Below are 15,031 nucleotides of genomic sequence, written 5' to 3' on the forward strand. Positions count from 1 at the left end.
ATTAAGGTACCCCGAGTATCATAAGAGTTGAACCCCCCTGTTGGTTAAGCCTGACTGGTCCACCAGTCCAAACCTGCAGCCTCTTTTCCAACGGATCGATTTCCATAGATTTGAATGGGGCACCCAACACTGTAAGGCACCTTTGCACCCGGCCGTCTCAGTGCTGCTCGAAGTGAGCTGTTGGTGCTGCCTTGGACCTTGCCTAATACACCCCTTAAGTCCAGAAGAGTTGTCCCTTAAATCTCTGTTGTGTGCCCAAATGCAATACATGTTTTTCCTCCAGAGAATACATTACCACGAAGTGCTTCAGTTATGATTTAGAGGTATCAAAAATGTGTTTTCTTAAAACCTGCTATTTTATAAAGTACTTACCTGATTTTGGTGCCTAAAGATATATAAATATAAGTGTTATTTTTTGGTCCCAGCTCTAGACAACGTGCATGCTCTGTCTCAAACCAAGACATGCTGTATATACTGTTGTGGGCTTCAGCCCACCCATAGGCTTGCCATATGCTCGCTCCCACAGCACTCCATTATTCCTTTCCCCATTGGTCCATAGCATGCATGCATCATGCCTCTTTCCGACTTTAGCCATCCCAAGAGCAGTAATTTCTTCCAAGTTACATTTTATTCAAATAACCCCATTACGGTTTGACAAACACATGGATCGTGTACAACAGGCACTTACCCCCCCAGTCTCCAACCTGAAATGGAGACAAGGTTTTGCTTAGGCAGGTATAAAGCTAAGGCCCCGCAGGAAAGGACCAAGTCAGTACCAGCCTTTAGAATGGGTGAGCTGGGCCCAGGTACAGGGCATCAATATTCTGTGATGTGTATGGAGCTGTGTATATTAAGGTGACGCCAACAGCAGAACCCTTCTCATCAGGTTCCAGCCTTTTCCTTGTCCCTGCCTGTTTGATTCTGTGTCCTTAGCCAGTTTATAGTGATTTTAGACCTTCATTATTTTACCACTGGCTATATTTTTAATCCCCGCTTTAATCCCCTTCCTTGCCCTCCCTTCACCCTCTGACCCCCTCCGACTCACCCCAACAAAGCCATCATCTGCGTGAGGCAGCTAGGCTATCGGTGTCTTAGGTGAGCTGGGGGAGGTCTGGGGATGGTTCTGGTCAGGGGCCAGTCCCTGCTCGTCCAGGTACTGACCAGTAGACACAGAAGGCCCCCCACTGCCTCAAATAATTCACTACCATCAGCAAGGGTGCCAATTTTCTGTCCGTGTACGCCCAGAGCGCTATCTTAGCAAAGGCTGACTCTGGACCCCTTGACCTACTAAAAGTGGCATCAGAGAGGGAAAAAACTGGAAAACACACTGAAAAGTAAACGAGTCTGCATTTCGACCACTGCCCCGCCTAAGTCCTTCTAGACTTAGTAGCTTACAGTGATTGTCTGTGCACAGAGTCTCGAGTGTGCACAAAGGCACAGCCCGGATCACCTCCCTGTAAGTGCAGAGGGCCATCTTGCTATGTACAAACCAGGATATTTTATGGTCTGCTCACTCGCTCCCTCACTGCTTGAATGTCGGTGTGCTGAGGTCCTTAGGACCAACATTTCTGATTGAAATGTCTAAGTGTTTGTCAAATACATAAGTTCACAAATCTAACTTTGCTGGACATGTTCATGCACATGGTTAAGTTATTGTAGGTGGGTTCTGAGGTACATAGTGCCATCTTGTGTGGGAATGCATGAAAGGCTTTATGTGCGGTTAATATGTGGCATGCATGTATGTATCCAGTGGACATCTTTTGCGTATTTGTTAGTGCACAGGGTCAGCTGTGAGTGTGTATGTGTGTGTGTGAAATCACGCATGTATGCGGATATGCACATGTGCAGCGTTATCTTGTGTATACGCATATGCATAAAGTCAACATACTGTGTGTGCCATCATTAATCTTTCCACTCTATATGTATATATGGTCTCCTTACTATGGGTACATACACCAGGTCATTCTTGTGTGTGTGCACCGACTCACCTTGCTCTGGACGTATGCCATCACAAAGGAGCTCAGAGGGACAAGACGGTACATACGGGATAGCCCTCCACTCAATTAAATTCAATCACAACAAATCCCTGTACCCTGGATTTTAGTTAGTAAACGTCTAATGGACATGAGAAACCAACAAGCTGGATCACTACTATGATTCCAACAACACCCCCTCTCAATTTTATGGTTATGTGTATGTTCTCTAATGTCATAATATCCAACACAAGTCACTGTTTGTAACTGTAAGTGGGAGACTCCAGGGAAGATTCAACTGGACACATCCAATGATGTCTGTCCTTCTTAAACAGTCCATCCACCCACACTCAAAACACAAAAAAATAGAAAAATGTGTGGCGGAGAGGAAGGCACCTCACGGGCGAACAACCCTTGGGGATCTTGGCAGATGTTACCAATACTTAGCCCCTTTCTCATCATTGGTTGCCATTCCTTTTCCAGAAAAGAACAGTGTCAAAGCAAAAATTGTATACAAACAGAAAGGTGCTATACAGGGAGCGCAGAAGTTTGCTACCTGATGTGACTAACAGAAGAAGAGTGAGGTTTAAAATCAGCAGACACACCAATTATGCAACTTTTATTATTAACTAAGGTGTGTACTGGTGAGTTAAAAAGGCTGGTAGCTTAATGTCACCGACATGTTTCACTGCCCGGTAGACTTTATGGCAGATTCATCAGGGTTCACCACTCTGTCACCACACCAGTGTTGGACATCTTTAGCTAGGAAACTGTCGAGTTGAAAAACAAACCCTGCATAAAATCAATTCTGGACCAAATATACCTTCACCCACAAACCCAAACGATGAAAACATATGGGTAAAGACGGGTCATTACCCTCAACCAGCCATGTCCTCTCGTACCAGCTGGTCAGGACAAATCTCCGCCCTGTTGTAGATTGTTATATCAATCTGTGAATTAAAACATAATTTACATTAAAAATGTCTTATACCTTATTATACAAAGGTATCCCAATTTTCGGCACTGATGTTCAATCAACCAGCGTGCCCCTAGCTGTATATTTTTATTTCAACAGTGTTTGTTCCCAAGCTGTGTCCAAAAAACCCTGAATATTAACCACACGCTTGGGGAACTTAAACACACCAGTGCTGTAATGTTAACTCGTATAACCATGGACACCAGTCAGTATTGTAAAAAGAGGCCCCAGTCCTCTGTCTGTCATACTTCTCAATGATGTACCCAGTCGTGCATGCAAGCCATGCTACCAAATCGCGAGCCTGGCGATGCATAAAGAATTACCAAAGTACTCAACAACATGCCAACATCACCTACTCGTGCACCGCGGGGACATCACTCAACACGTTCAAAACGGGGCTCCTCGTAAATGTAATGAACACAACCCCTAATGCATTCTCATGTTCGTATCAAAAACGGAAACATACGAGTTTTAAAAAACAACGGGCATGATTATAGTGTCCCGCCCTTTACTCCTCACCATACAAAACGGAACCAGGACCGTGTCTCATCCCAGGAACACCCACGATAACGAATCCCCGGCTTTTAAGTTCCTGCCCCTGTGTTGATTCCTGATCGCGTCCGTTTAACGTGATCGGAAGGACGCGCGAAGTAGAGTGAAGTATGAGCGCCATCTTAGAAGGGGGTTTCTTAATGTATGAAAGCCCATGTCATGTCTATTACTAGGAATGCACTGAAAATAATTCTTACAATGTTCAGATGCTAGTCGATGTCTTTCTTAAACATAAACATGTAACCGTTTAGAGAGTCAATCTTTCCATCCCACGCTGCATTGAGCAGATAACATCGTGTTATTCACTTGAATTCAGATATTACGGGCGCCATCTTAAAACGGGATTAGTGGCTGTGTGTTCTCAGGAGAATTGTCTATTGTAATGCCAGTAGTGCATAACAACGGGGATTAATGACTATGTATAATCAAGGCTAGTTCGTCTTGTAAGGCCAATAGTGTCACGGTATAAAGTTACATTCAAAACAACATCGCTGGAGTTTATTCTCTCAGGAACTCTATACCCATATGCAACCATCCATGTATACACTAGTGGGATCGGATCAAGGGAGGACCCACTTGTGAAGGTACCGGTACAATATACAGACAGGGGAGCCAATGGCATGGGGTCAGTGGCTGTGTATTATCAGGGCCAATTTATATTATAAGCCCATTAGTGCATTAGAACAAAGTTGGTAACTCTATGTTGTCCGGGCCAGTTCCTCTTATGAAGCCAACGGTGCAACGGTACATAGTTCATTAAAACTACTCATGCTGGGAGTGATTCTCTAATGAGCTCTATGACCATGTGCAAACATCCATGTATATACTGATGCACTAGGATCTAGAGCAGGACCCACTAATAAGAGCACAGACGCAATGTAAAAGACAGGGAGCCTATGGCACGGGGAGGGAGGTTTTATACAAAGGCCAAATGTATTGTATATGGCCAAGGCTACATAATGCTTTTAGAAACCTACCACACGCACTTACGATGGACAGTGTAAGCACCAATTACAGAAAGTACTCTATGTAAGCTTACAGACCTAACATTCTAGATGGAACTATTTGACTCTGTTCCATTCTATAATTTCATTAAGGCCCTGGGTGTCACTTCTTTCTCTAAAAATCCATCTAGCTTCTTTAGTGAGTAACACAGCCTCCACATTACTGGGATTGCCCCTTACAGTCTCGAGCACCGTCCATGTAAAAGTGTGTTTCTCTTGATGACAGTGTTGGACCAGTTTGGTTGTCAGTTTTCCTGCCTTAATCGTACTCAGATGTTCCTGTACGCGAACCTTTATTTTTCTTGTGGTTAATCCAATGTACTGGAGGCCACAATTGCACAATAGCCTGTAAACCACATTGGTGGTATTTCAGTTGCTGAATTGATTCAAGAACCATTCTTTCCCTGTTGACAATGTCACAATGTTGCATTTTTGGGTTAGTGGGCAAACAGAGCACGTCCCCCAGGGATAGTGCCCATTCGGAATGGTTGTAGATTCATTTCTAGGTGGTATCTGGTCACTCGTATGGACAAGCCTGTCCTTCGAATTTCCAGACCGTTTGAAGGCAAACCTCGGTGGTGGCATGGAAAAATCTTTGTTCGATAATAGATTCCAATGCTTTCTGATGGACTGTCTAATCCTAGTAGCCATAGGATCAAATGTCATCACCACTGGTAGACAGTCCTGTCTTTCCTTACTTGTGTGTTCTAGGAGTACACTACGTGGAGTGTTTAGTGCCCTCTTCCTAGCATTGTTGACAACCTTAGGGGGGTAATTACGTTGTGGCAGTTTCCTAGTCAAATCAACGGACTGCTCAACCAGCGTTTCTGTAGCTGAACAGTTTCTCCGGTACCTTAGAAATTGCCCCACCTGGAGATTTTCCCGGAGGGCTCTTGGATGGTATGAGTTGTATAGAAGGAGAGAGTTTCTGTCAGTCAACTTTTGGTGGACCCGAGTGGTAAGACTGCCTTCTATACCAGACTCTATATCAAGGTCCAGGTATGTGGCTTTGGTATGGCTTTATGACCAGGTGAACTTAAGGCTCTGGTCCTCTAAGTTCAGCCAGTTCAAGAATTCCAAAAGGGATTCCTCGGAGCCAGACCAGATGCAGAGCACATCGTCTATATATCTCTTCCAGAGGCAAATTTGCCTCTGGAAGGGGTTGGTATCAGGATAGACAATGTGCTCCTCAAATTGGCCCACGTATATGCATGCCAGACTGGGGGCCATTGTCTGGCAAATACAACTCCAACCTCATTGTTCCCCTTGTTTATTTACAGTGCCCCAGTGCAGGCTTGGCGTTCATTAACAGATGACTTCTGCTCTGTTTATACGACAAATTTCCCCATCTCAGGTAATTGTCCACACCCTAAGCCAGCGCTCCCCTTATCCTGCTTCCGTTCCCAATGCCCCATTCAATTGTTTCCCTTTCCTTTGCAGCACGCCCCTATTCAGACAACCTAGTCCTGATGACGATCCCAACTAATGAGGATCAAAATGCCGTCGACTTAGCATATTAACAGGCGTACCTCTCTATGTGGCCCAATACCAATTGAAAAATTCTGTATTCTGTGATATCACTTTGTCACACTACTTGAGCCACCCACTGTACATTATTTGCACCTTGTTCTCTGTGCGCGGTTCATGCTGTTCACTCTTTCACTTCCATCGCCATGTTCACCAAAAGACACATTTTTGAGCACCAAGTGCATTATGGTTGTCACAAATTTGTTTTATGCAGTGCTGCCTTAAACTGTATATGCCTGACCATGAACTTGTGTTTTACAATATACGATGATTGACAATCTTAAATCAATTCAACGAGTGTTCTCCTTTTTCCCGTGCCAGTAATGCTGTATGCATGTATAATTAACTGACTAAATACTATTACCTGTTGGGACATTGTTCTTTTTGTTACACCTTCCTTACCCAGTCCCGATTTGGTATATGGGTCACACTCCTGTAATTTTTACTAGGAATACATCTAGGCCAAACACCAGATGATTCTTTGGCCATACAAGGATCATGCCTTTATCTGTCTAGCCATTCACTGACACACCCATGCACCCACCCATCCATTTGTTTATCCATTTCCTCATTCATCCATGCTTGTAGCCACCCATTCGCACATTCACAAACTTGCCTATTAACAACAAAGCACTTTTCAATCAAGTAGCCAAACCAATGCTTGATTTACCTGTGGCTGCATTCTACATCATATAGCATAGCTTAATTTAGATTTTTTTCTCCTGTCTGATGTCACCATATTTATGAGAGGTAGAACACCCCACCACAGGACCTATTTACTACCTGATATTAGATCTGTGGTTGAAATGGGTAGGATCTGAGGGGCACAATGTGCCCCTACTTTTCTAATTTGAGTAAAACAGCTCCCCTACTTTTTGAGAAAAGAGGATCGTCCTGGGACGGTTAATTCCAAGAGTTGAAATGCATTAGCTTTAAGGCAGGGAGTCTCCTGTGCATTGAAACCAAGGGAGGGACAAACAAGCCTTCCTGCCAGGGTGCCTGCTTGCCTGATACAAATGTAGATGTGCAACTGGTCAATCTGCAAACGTAAAGGGTTCTTGGGAGCCAGTATTGGCTTAAATACATGTAATCACTTCTAGCTTCCTGGTGACAGTTTTATTGCAAAGGGAATTACCAGCTGAGCTTTGAAGTGTGTGCTTTTAATGTACAGTTACAAAAAAATGCACATTTTATTTCAGCCTATCTTATACTGTGTGTAATGCAAGTTTAAAATAATGACTCACATATTCCCAGTGCATTCTGTCACAGATAGGGACTTTGTAGCACTAAACATACGCAAGTCACTATTCTCCACTGCATCAACCATGATTAGATACTGTAGCTCTCTGGTTACAGACACAGATCTACGCAACGTATTAGCTAACAGGGGTTTCATAATGCGCATTAGTGCATTTCCAACCGTTTAAATTAACTTGCATTTATTTTTTATTTAATGCGTGCCTTATTTTACATGTCATTACCTGAAGGTGAAAGACCGAAAAAAGTTACAGAAATTTTGGTTATGTTAGCCACGCTTTGACTCCACCCCCACCGTCACTCGTCCTGCCTTCTTTTCGCACAGCATCACAGGTCCCATACTTTTTTTCAATGCACTTCGACTATTGCATTAGATACAAAGATACCAATTAACAAAAGAGTACCTTTCTCTGACAATTCAGACGCCACTTTGGCTGCTCTTTTAAAAAGCTTTATTTGAAAGCAGCTTGCATGACCTTGAACGTTTATGCCTTTTAGCAGTGCAATACAGATTTAAACTACCTACTTGCAATCAAAAACATGCCATTCTGATAAATGTATTTTAACCCACGGAAACCATTCTTGATTATTCATTTGAAAGTCAAACGTAAACACCATATGAGAAGTGGAGTGTCATTTTTGTATAGAAACTGAAGAAAAGGAATTTAACATATACATTTATTAGCCCTGTTTTAAAGATGTGACTTTATATAAACACTTCAAGGGTTTATTTTTTTAATTCCCCTTCATTACTACTTCCACCAGCCCCCTCCTGTTGTTGCATACCCGTCTCCCTATCCCCACAGGCTTCTCTGCTTCATCCATCCCCTACTACCTCCCCCGTTGCTGCTGCTTTTATTTTTTATTTATTTTTGGCTTGGTTGTTTTCCATAGGAAACACAAGGAGATGATGGATGGAACGCTGAAACTTTTCAGACACTCACCCCAGTCACAGATCTGGGTTGAATCCATCATTGTTCGTTAGCTCACTTCGCCACCTCAGTTCAGACCCAACTATATGCAAATCAGTCATGACCCTGTGCCTCATGGGAACATTCCAGCCCAAACTACCAAGCCAGGTCTTCCCTGAACAGGAAATAAGCATCCTGAGACCGGTTTCGGAGTAACACCCCTCATCAGCCAGGATAGCTTGAATCCAGTGGCAAAATGGCAAAGTCAAGTCAGCTGTTTTAAACTGCCCTTCCAGTCTGCAATGGCCGACTGGGAGCCATGGTTTACATGGTCACACTGAGGGTGGCAGAACAAATGCTGCAGACCCTGGTGGAGGGGGGGGGGTAGACACTCTAACTTACAGGCCCTGTATACTTGAGATTTACAAGTAAGTTATGCTATGTCAACTGGGACACGCTAATTAAACATCTACCATTTTAAGGGTTAGAGCACATGCACTGAGTCCTGTTAAGCAGGGCTCGGGCATTTTAGAGTCATTAGACCAGTACTTAGCCGTCAAAATGGTAGGATAAAAATAAGGATGTGTAAACCTGCAAAAAGCCTGTTTCCTTACATGCACTGTATGCCACTTCACTCTACGACAATCAACTCCGCTCTATAGCACTCTACTCTACAACACTCTATGCAACAAGAGTGGAGGAAGACCCCCAATGATCGAGTCACATCCACAGCAGCCTCAGAGCATTGTCAGCATCCTTCATCACTTGCATTAGGACCACTCCATAGGACTCCATTGCAATGCAGATGTAATGTTTGGAACTGCTGAGAAACTGCTTCCCCTGTGAAGGAAACTGTTCTTGAGGACCTTGCTGGTCCCCCTGACTAGCTCCCTGCCATAGCTGCTCACCCAAGCACTTCTAACAAACTACATTGACACTTAGCCAAGTTTTCTTTGAAAAAGTTTTTAAGTGTCCAATTAGTTGACGTTGCCAATGCTTGTTTGTGATGGAGTGAAATTGCTTTGATTTATGATTGTTTATAATATCTTTACCTCCAGAACTTTCCTGCAGATCTTTTTCATTCTAGCGTCAAAATTCTTATACAAATCCTGTGTATTTTTAGGTATCGCCCAGACAGTGCATGTGCTGCATCACAGGGACGTATTGTGCTCTATCTGTGGGCTTAGAGGCCACAAATCTCCTACCATTGATAAACTTCAGTGTCGCTCTCATTTTCCTTGATATCATTTGTCATGGCATGCAGGCGTCATGCCCTCTTCTTGTGTTTGGCCCTCCCACAGCGCATAGACCAAGTATTTGTCTTCATACACTGCTACCGGTTAGAGGAGCTATTTTTTCTTTGTTTCCAAGCACACCATAGGAGAGTACCACAAACCATTAACCTGCATGCGCATGTACAGTACATAAATTAATGCATTTCTTAAAAAATTGTTAAAACACGAACAGCGCATGTTTTTTTTTTTGTACGATCGATTGTATTGGAGCACTTGTTCCGTCCTCCATCTTGATTCTGGTTTCCAATCACTCCAATTGGAGTATTTGTGCTGTCTGGCCAGCTCCCTTCTACACATACACACATACTACTAAAATGCATGATGTGCATGTACATAAACATATGCATTTCTTAAAAAGTTGTTAAAACACGAACATCACTTCTTTATTATATTTTTTTGCACCATCTGATTGTTTGGGAGCGCTGGTAACATCCTACATCTTGCCATAGTGCTAACACCACTAGTTTTTTTTTGTAGCACTTTAAATGCACACCAGTTACATTACACAACAATGACATATTCATTGTCGTAAGCAGGGGGAAGCGTGAGGGATTTGCCCAGAATCACAAATTGTTAAGCCAACCCTGAGATTCAAACCTGGCTCCCCAGGTCCCCCGTTGGCAGTTCTGGCCATTATGCCACATCCTTGATTCACTTTAAAGCCCAACTGTTTCTCACTATCACTTCCATATTTGTTCAGCAAGACCCCATCAACCCTGAACAAGCACTGGCAAAGACAATTGATTTTGCTAATGCCTGAGCCATTGGCCTTGTCAATGTCAATATCTTTTCACAATGTTGTCTAGCAGCACATCGGCTGTTCAGCATGGTTGATCGTCACTGTAAAAAGTGCTATGATACTTCTACTGCACGCCACATCATAGCGTTTTTTTGAGTTAGGAGGAGCAGGACAATAAACTCAACACTGTGGGGGCTCAACATCCTGTGATTCTGGACTTTCAGTAACTTTCAGCCATGGTGAACAGCATGCATGTTGCTAGAAAACATGGGTAAAAGACATTCACATTGACAAGGCCATTAGCATGGCATTGTTGAGATCTATTGGCTTTGCCAATGCTTGTTGTAAATTGGTGTCAGATTTATTGAGTGTCGTGTTGATTTCTTCAATTGTTTTGGTCCTGTTTAAATGATTTATACTTGTTCCTCTGTGCAAGCCTTGTTGTTCAGTGCCATAGCTACCCTTGAGATTAAGGTTTTACAGACAGACAAAACCTACTCGACCTAAAGAGGTTGATAAGTATATTACATGGTGAGGTCGCACAACCACATCATAAAATACACCCCATTTCCTCACAGCAGAGTAGTGTAGGAAGTGGAACGGCACTTACTGGAGCAGAGTGTTGTTGACATAAGTAGCGTAAAATTCAGTGGAGTGGCATAGAGTGTCAGAGTAGAGTGGCATAGAGTGGAGAGGAGCACTAGAGTGGAGTAGTGTGTCATAGAATAGATTGGAGTAAGGTGGCATGGAGTGGTGTGGATGGAGTTGCATAGTGCGTCGTAGAGTGGAATAGTGTCAACGAGAGACAAAGAGTGGACTACAGTGTTGTAGAGTGGAGTGGCATAGAGTGGAGTAGAGTTTAGTGGGGTAGAGTGTCATAGAGTGGAGTATCGTGGAGTAGAGTGTCATGGAGTGTAGTGTCGTAAAGTAGAGTGTTGTAGAGTGGAGTAGAGTAGATTAGAGTGAAGTGGCGAAAAGTACAGTGGTGCAGGGTAAATTGGTGTAGAGTGCATTGGTTTTGAGTATAGTGGTGTAGAGTCCATTGGTGTAGAGTGCAGTGACGTAGAGCAGAGTGATGCAGAGTAGAGTGCAGTGGAGTAGAGTGCAGCGACGTAGATTGGAGTGGTGCATAGTGGAGTAGAGTGACATAGATTGCAGTGGTGTAGGGTAGATTGTTTCAGGGTAGAGTCAAATGCTATGGAGTGGAGTGATGCAGGACAGAGTGCAGAGGTGTAGAATGGTGTGATATAGAGTAGAGTGGTGTGAGCAAAGTGGCGTGGAGTAAAGTGGTGCAGAATACATTAAAGTGATGTAGAGTGGAGTAATACATAGTAGAGTGGCGTAGAGTGGAGTGGCGTCGAATCCATTGGCGTAGAGTGCAGTAGAGTGGCATAGAGATGAGTGGTACAGAGTATAGTGCAGTGGCATAGAGTGCATTGGCATACTTTGCAGTGGTGCAGAGTACAGTTGTGTTGAGTTCAGTGACGGAGAGTACAGTCTTCCAGAGTAGAGTTTTATAGAGTGTAGTGTCATAGAGTACAGTGGCATAGAGTGCAGTTGCATAGAGTACATTGGCATAGTTTCAAGTTTATGTGGAGAAGTGTGGCTCACTGGTTAGAGGAGGCAGACCTGGAAGCAGAGGTCAACTGGACCAGGGTTCACTTCCTGGCTCGGCGGGGTCTTGAGTCCTAAAATGTCCATGGACTCGACAATTCTCGCTCCGGTGCGTACTCGATTCACGGGTTCACACTCTGCGACTCTGGGCAATAGCTTACTTAATCTCCACAACGGCCCCGCGCGGCGGGATGCCTGGCTTTCACCTTACGGATAACCTGCCGGGGTTATCTCACAGGGGAATACCAGGACGGGTTCCCTAAGCAAGCGCTTAGAAACTGCTCGGTGATTTGCGCTATATAAATTCCTGTACATTTACATTTACATTTACATTTATTAGCATAGTAACTGAAAACCATTACAATACAATAAGACAACCAGTAAAACCTTTAATACACACAAACTACAGTGCTACACATGCATATCTGGTAGCAGCGCCTTTGCAGACACGAGGCAGCTAAAAAAATAACTCATCGTGAAACATTCTGTTGCTGCTTAATAGCAGCGTTGTCAGTTAAGTTCCAGACTCTTCGCATTCGGCTTGATGCCAGGTCGGTTACAAGGTGCTCTCAGTGCAAAAAGTGCTTAAAGTGTTTTTAAAGTGCTAATCTCAGGTTTAGCTTCCAGCACGATTCGCTCAGGCTAAATGACATTGATCGGGCAGGATGTAGTGTTGGGAGATGCTCCCTACTAAAGTGCGGACTGCTTAGTAAGTATATTAAATAAAAAGAATTTGTTGAATGGTTGATAAACCCAGTGCAATAAGAACAAACAATTTACAACCCTAATAATGCACGAGGTTAGAATCTACATTTTAAAAGTCCAGTTGGAGCATCTTCTTACATTCTCTTTGTGCCTTTGCAAGTATGGGTATTTTGCCCAGTACTATTGTGCTAGTAGTCACTAGGTGGGGATAAAGCGTCTTGAGGCCCAATGCTGTGTACGGGGGAGGTTTGAAATTGTTTAAAAAATTTTAACTCTCACTATTCTGGCAATTTTTTTCCCACCAGCCTCAGAAACTTCTCCAAGCAACAGTTCAACTGGAGATCTCCAGGTGCAAAGCAAGCCAGCACTAGAGGTGCTTGCCTCTGGTTTGAATCCCTTGTTGGTTTAAATGAGGTTTTAGTAATTGTTTTAGTTCTTTCAAAAGATCTTTGCATGAGTATAGGAGATGCAACAGGTCTTCTTATTCTGAGCCACATAAGAGGCAGGTGGAACGCGCTTTTTCCTTGAGCCAGTGAGGGAGGTGCTGTATGCAGGATAGGAGGCCTAGTCGATACTTCAAGAATTTAATTTTGATGGCTTTGGCATACCCAAGGTCAAAGTATTTTTGAAGAGCAGGAGCTGTGTAGGTACTCTCAGAGTCATCCAGCCGTAGGCCCTTTTTGAGAGGGAAGCCTTGTCCTCGATCCATGTAAGATTCTTGACTGTTTTCAATGCAAGTTTTTTTAATGTAGTACTATTGGTGGTTGTATCCCAGAGATGGGATAGCCCATGTTGATCAGGTTATTTTTAAGGTAGTTTGAAGCGGGTGATGCAGCTTGCCATTGTAGCTCTTTCCACAAGTATTGGTGGAGAGTCCCTGGTGCAGCTTTCTGGAATTTGTCCCAGGTGATAATGTACGCCCCTTGTCTTGCCAGTGTCTGTTTCTGTAGGCCGAATTCTAACCTGATCTGTGCAGGCGAGGTGTGTTTGGGCAGGCCAAGAATGATTCTATATGCTGTTGTAACTGTGTTGTCCAATGATTTTGAGTCCCTACACTTCTGTGCTTCGCTGCCATAGGTAACTGGTGGTAGAAGTTTGGTGTGTACCACTTGAGCCGATGGGAGTATCGATGTACCTCTCAGTTTGGAGCTAAGGTTCTTTAACACCATCCCTGCTGATGATATCCTTCTCCTGTGCTGGGCCATAATGAAAACGGGCGTGGTCATGACGAGCTCAGCTTGTACATGAGCACACGAGCAGTGTACCTCATGACGAGCTGAGCTCGTCATGAGCATCGAAGGGGTTAATGAGGCTGCCAGGGTGAGGCCTTTGCATCTGATGGAGTTTTTCTGGGCAGTGAGTGGCCGCCCTTGTCGATAATCACACCTAGATATTTATATTCTGGTGCAGATTCAATGTGTGTGCTGCCCCAGAACCAAGTGGGGGATTTTTTTAGGTTTTTCCTGATCGTCATGGTCCTTGTTTTCTCCAGGTTGATGGTTAGGCCATTAGCTTCGGAATATTCCGGAGTGGTTGTCAGAAGATGTTGTAGGCCCACCTGTGTATGGCTGATCAGGACTATGTTGTCCGCGTAAAGGAGGCATGGTAGTACTAGGCCTCCTAATGTTTGTGCGTGTGAGTTGCAAGCATTCATTGCCAGAACGAGATCTGCTAGGAACAGGTTGAACAGGGTCGGGGCTAATACACATCCCTGTTTGAGCCCCTTCTCAGTTGGTATGCACCTTGACAGAAAGGATCCATCCCCCAGCTTTATCTGGACCCATGTGTCTGTGTGCAGATTGATAATAGAATCCAACAAAGTCCGTGGTATGCCCCAGCTCGCCAGTTTGGGCCACAGATTGTTGGGATTTACATGATCAAAAGCGGCACTGTAGTCAATGAAGCATAAATGTAATCCTATTTCTGTTGATTCCACCTTATCAATTAGCATTGCCATGCCAAGGATATGTGTTGTTGTTCCAACAAATTTTGCAAAACTGGTCTGGTTTAGGGAAATAATTGATTTCTCTTCTGCGCAGGACTGTAGCTCTTCTAGGAGTGTTCCTGTGAAAAATGTTGCCTCGTTTTCCAGGAGATCCACTAAACGGTTGTTTTTTTGCAAGGACTTGTCTCTTGAATTACAAACTGGGAAGATTATCTAGCCTTTCCAGAAACGTGCAAGTATGCCCAGTTGCCTTATATCGGTGAACAGAGGTTCAAGGGCTTTGGCCCAGAGGTTTGCATCTTGTTTATACAGAACTGGTTGGAATTCCATTGGGGCCCCCTCTGGCCTTCTTTTTCGGTTTGAGGATGCAAACGTTGGCAGAGTTCCCCCTGCTGCTTCAGATACTGAGGCACTCCCTTCCTCGCAGTGGATCTCCTGGGTGGCACCTCTTGAGTGGGTTATGGTTTTTGATCCTGTGGCTAGGGGTTTGTTTTTGTGTTGGAAATGGTCTCCCAGGTCCCTTGCCAAGTCTT

This window comes from Lissotriton vulgaris, chromosome 9, assembly GCF_964263255.1.
Source record: "Lissotriton vulgaris chromosome 9, aLisVul1.2, whole genome shotgun sequence".
Lineage (NCBI taxonomy): Eukaryota > Metazoa > Chordata > Amphibia > Caudata > Salamandridae > Lissotriton > Lissotriton vulgaris.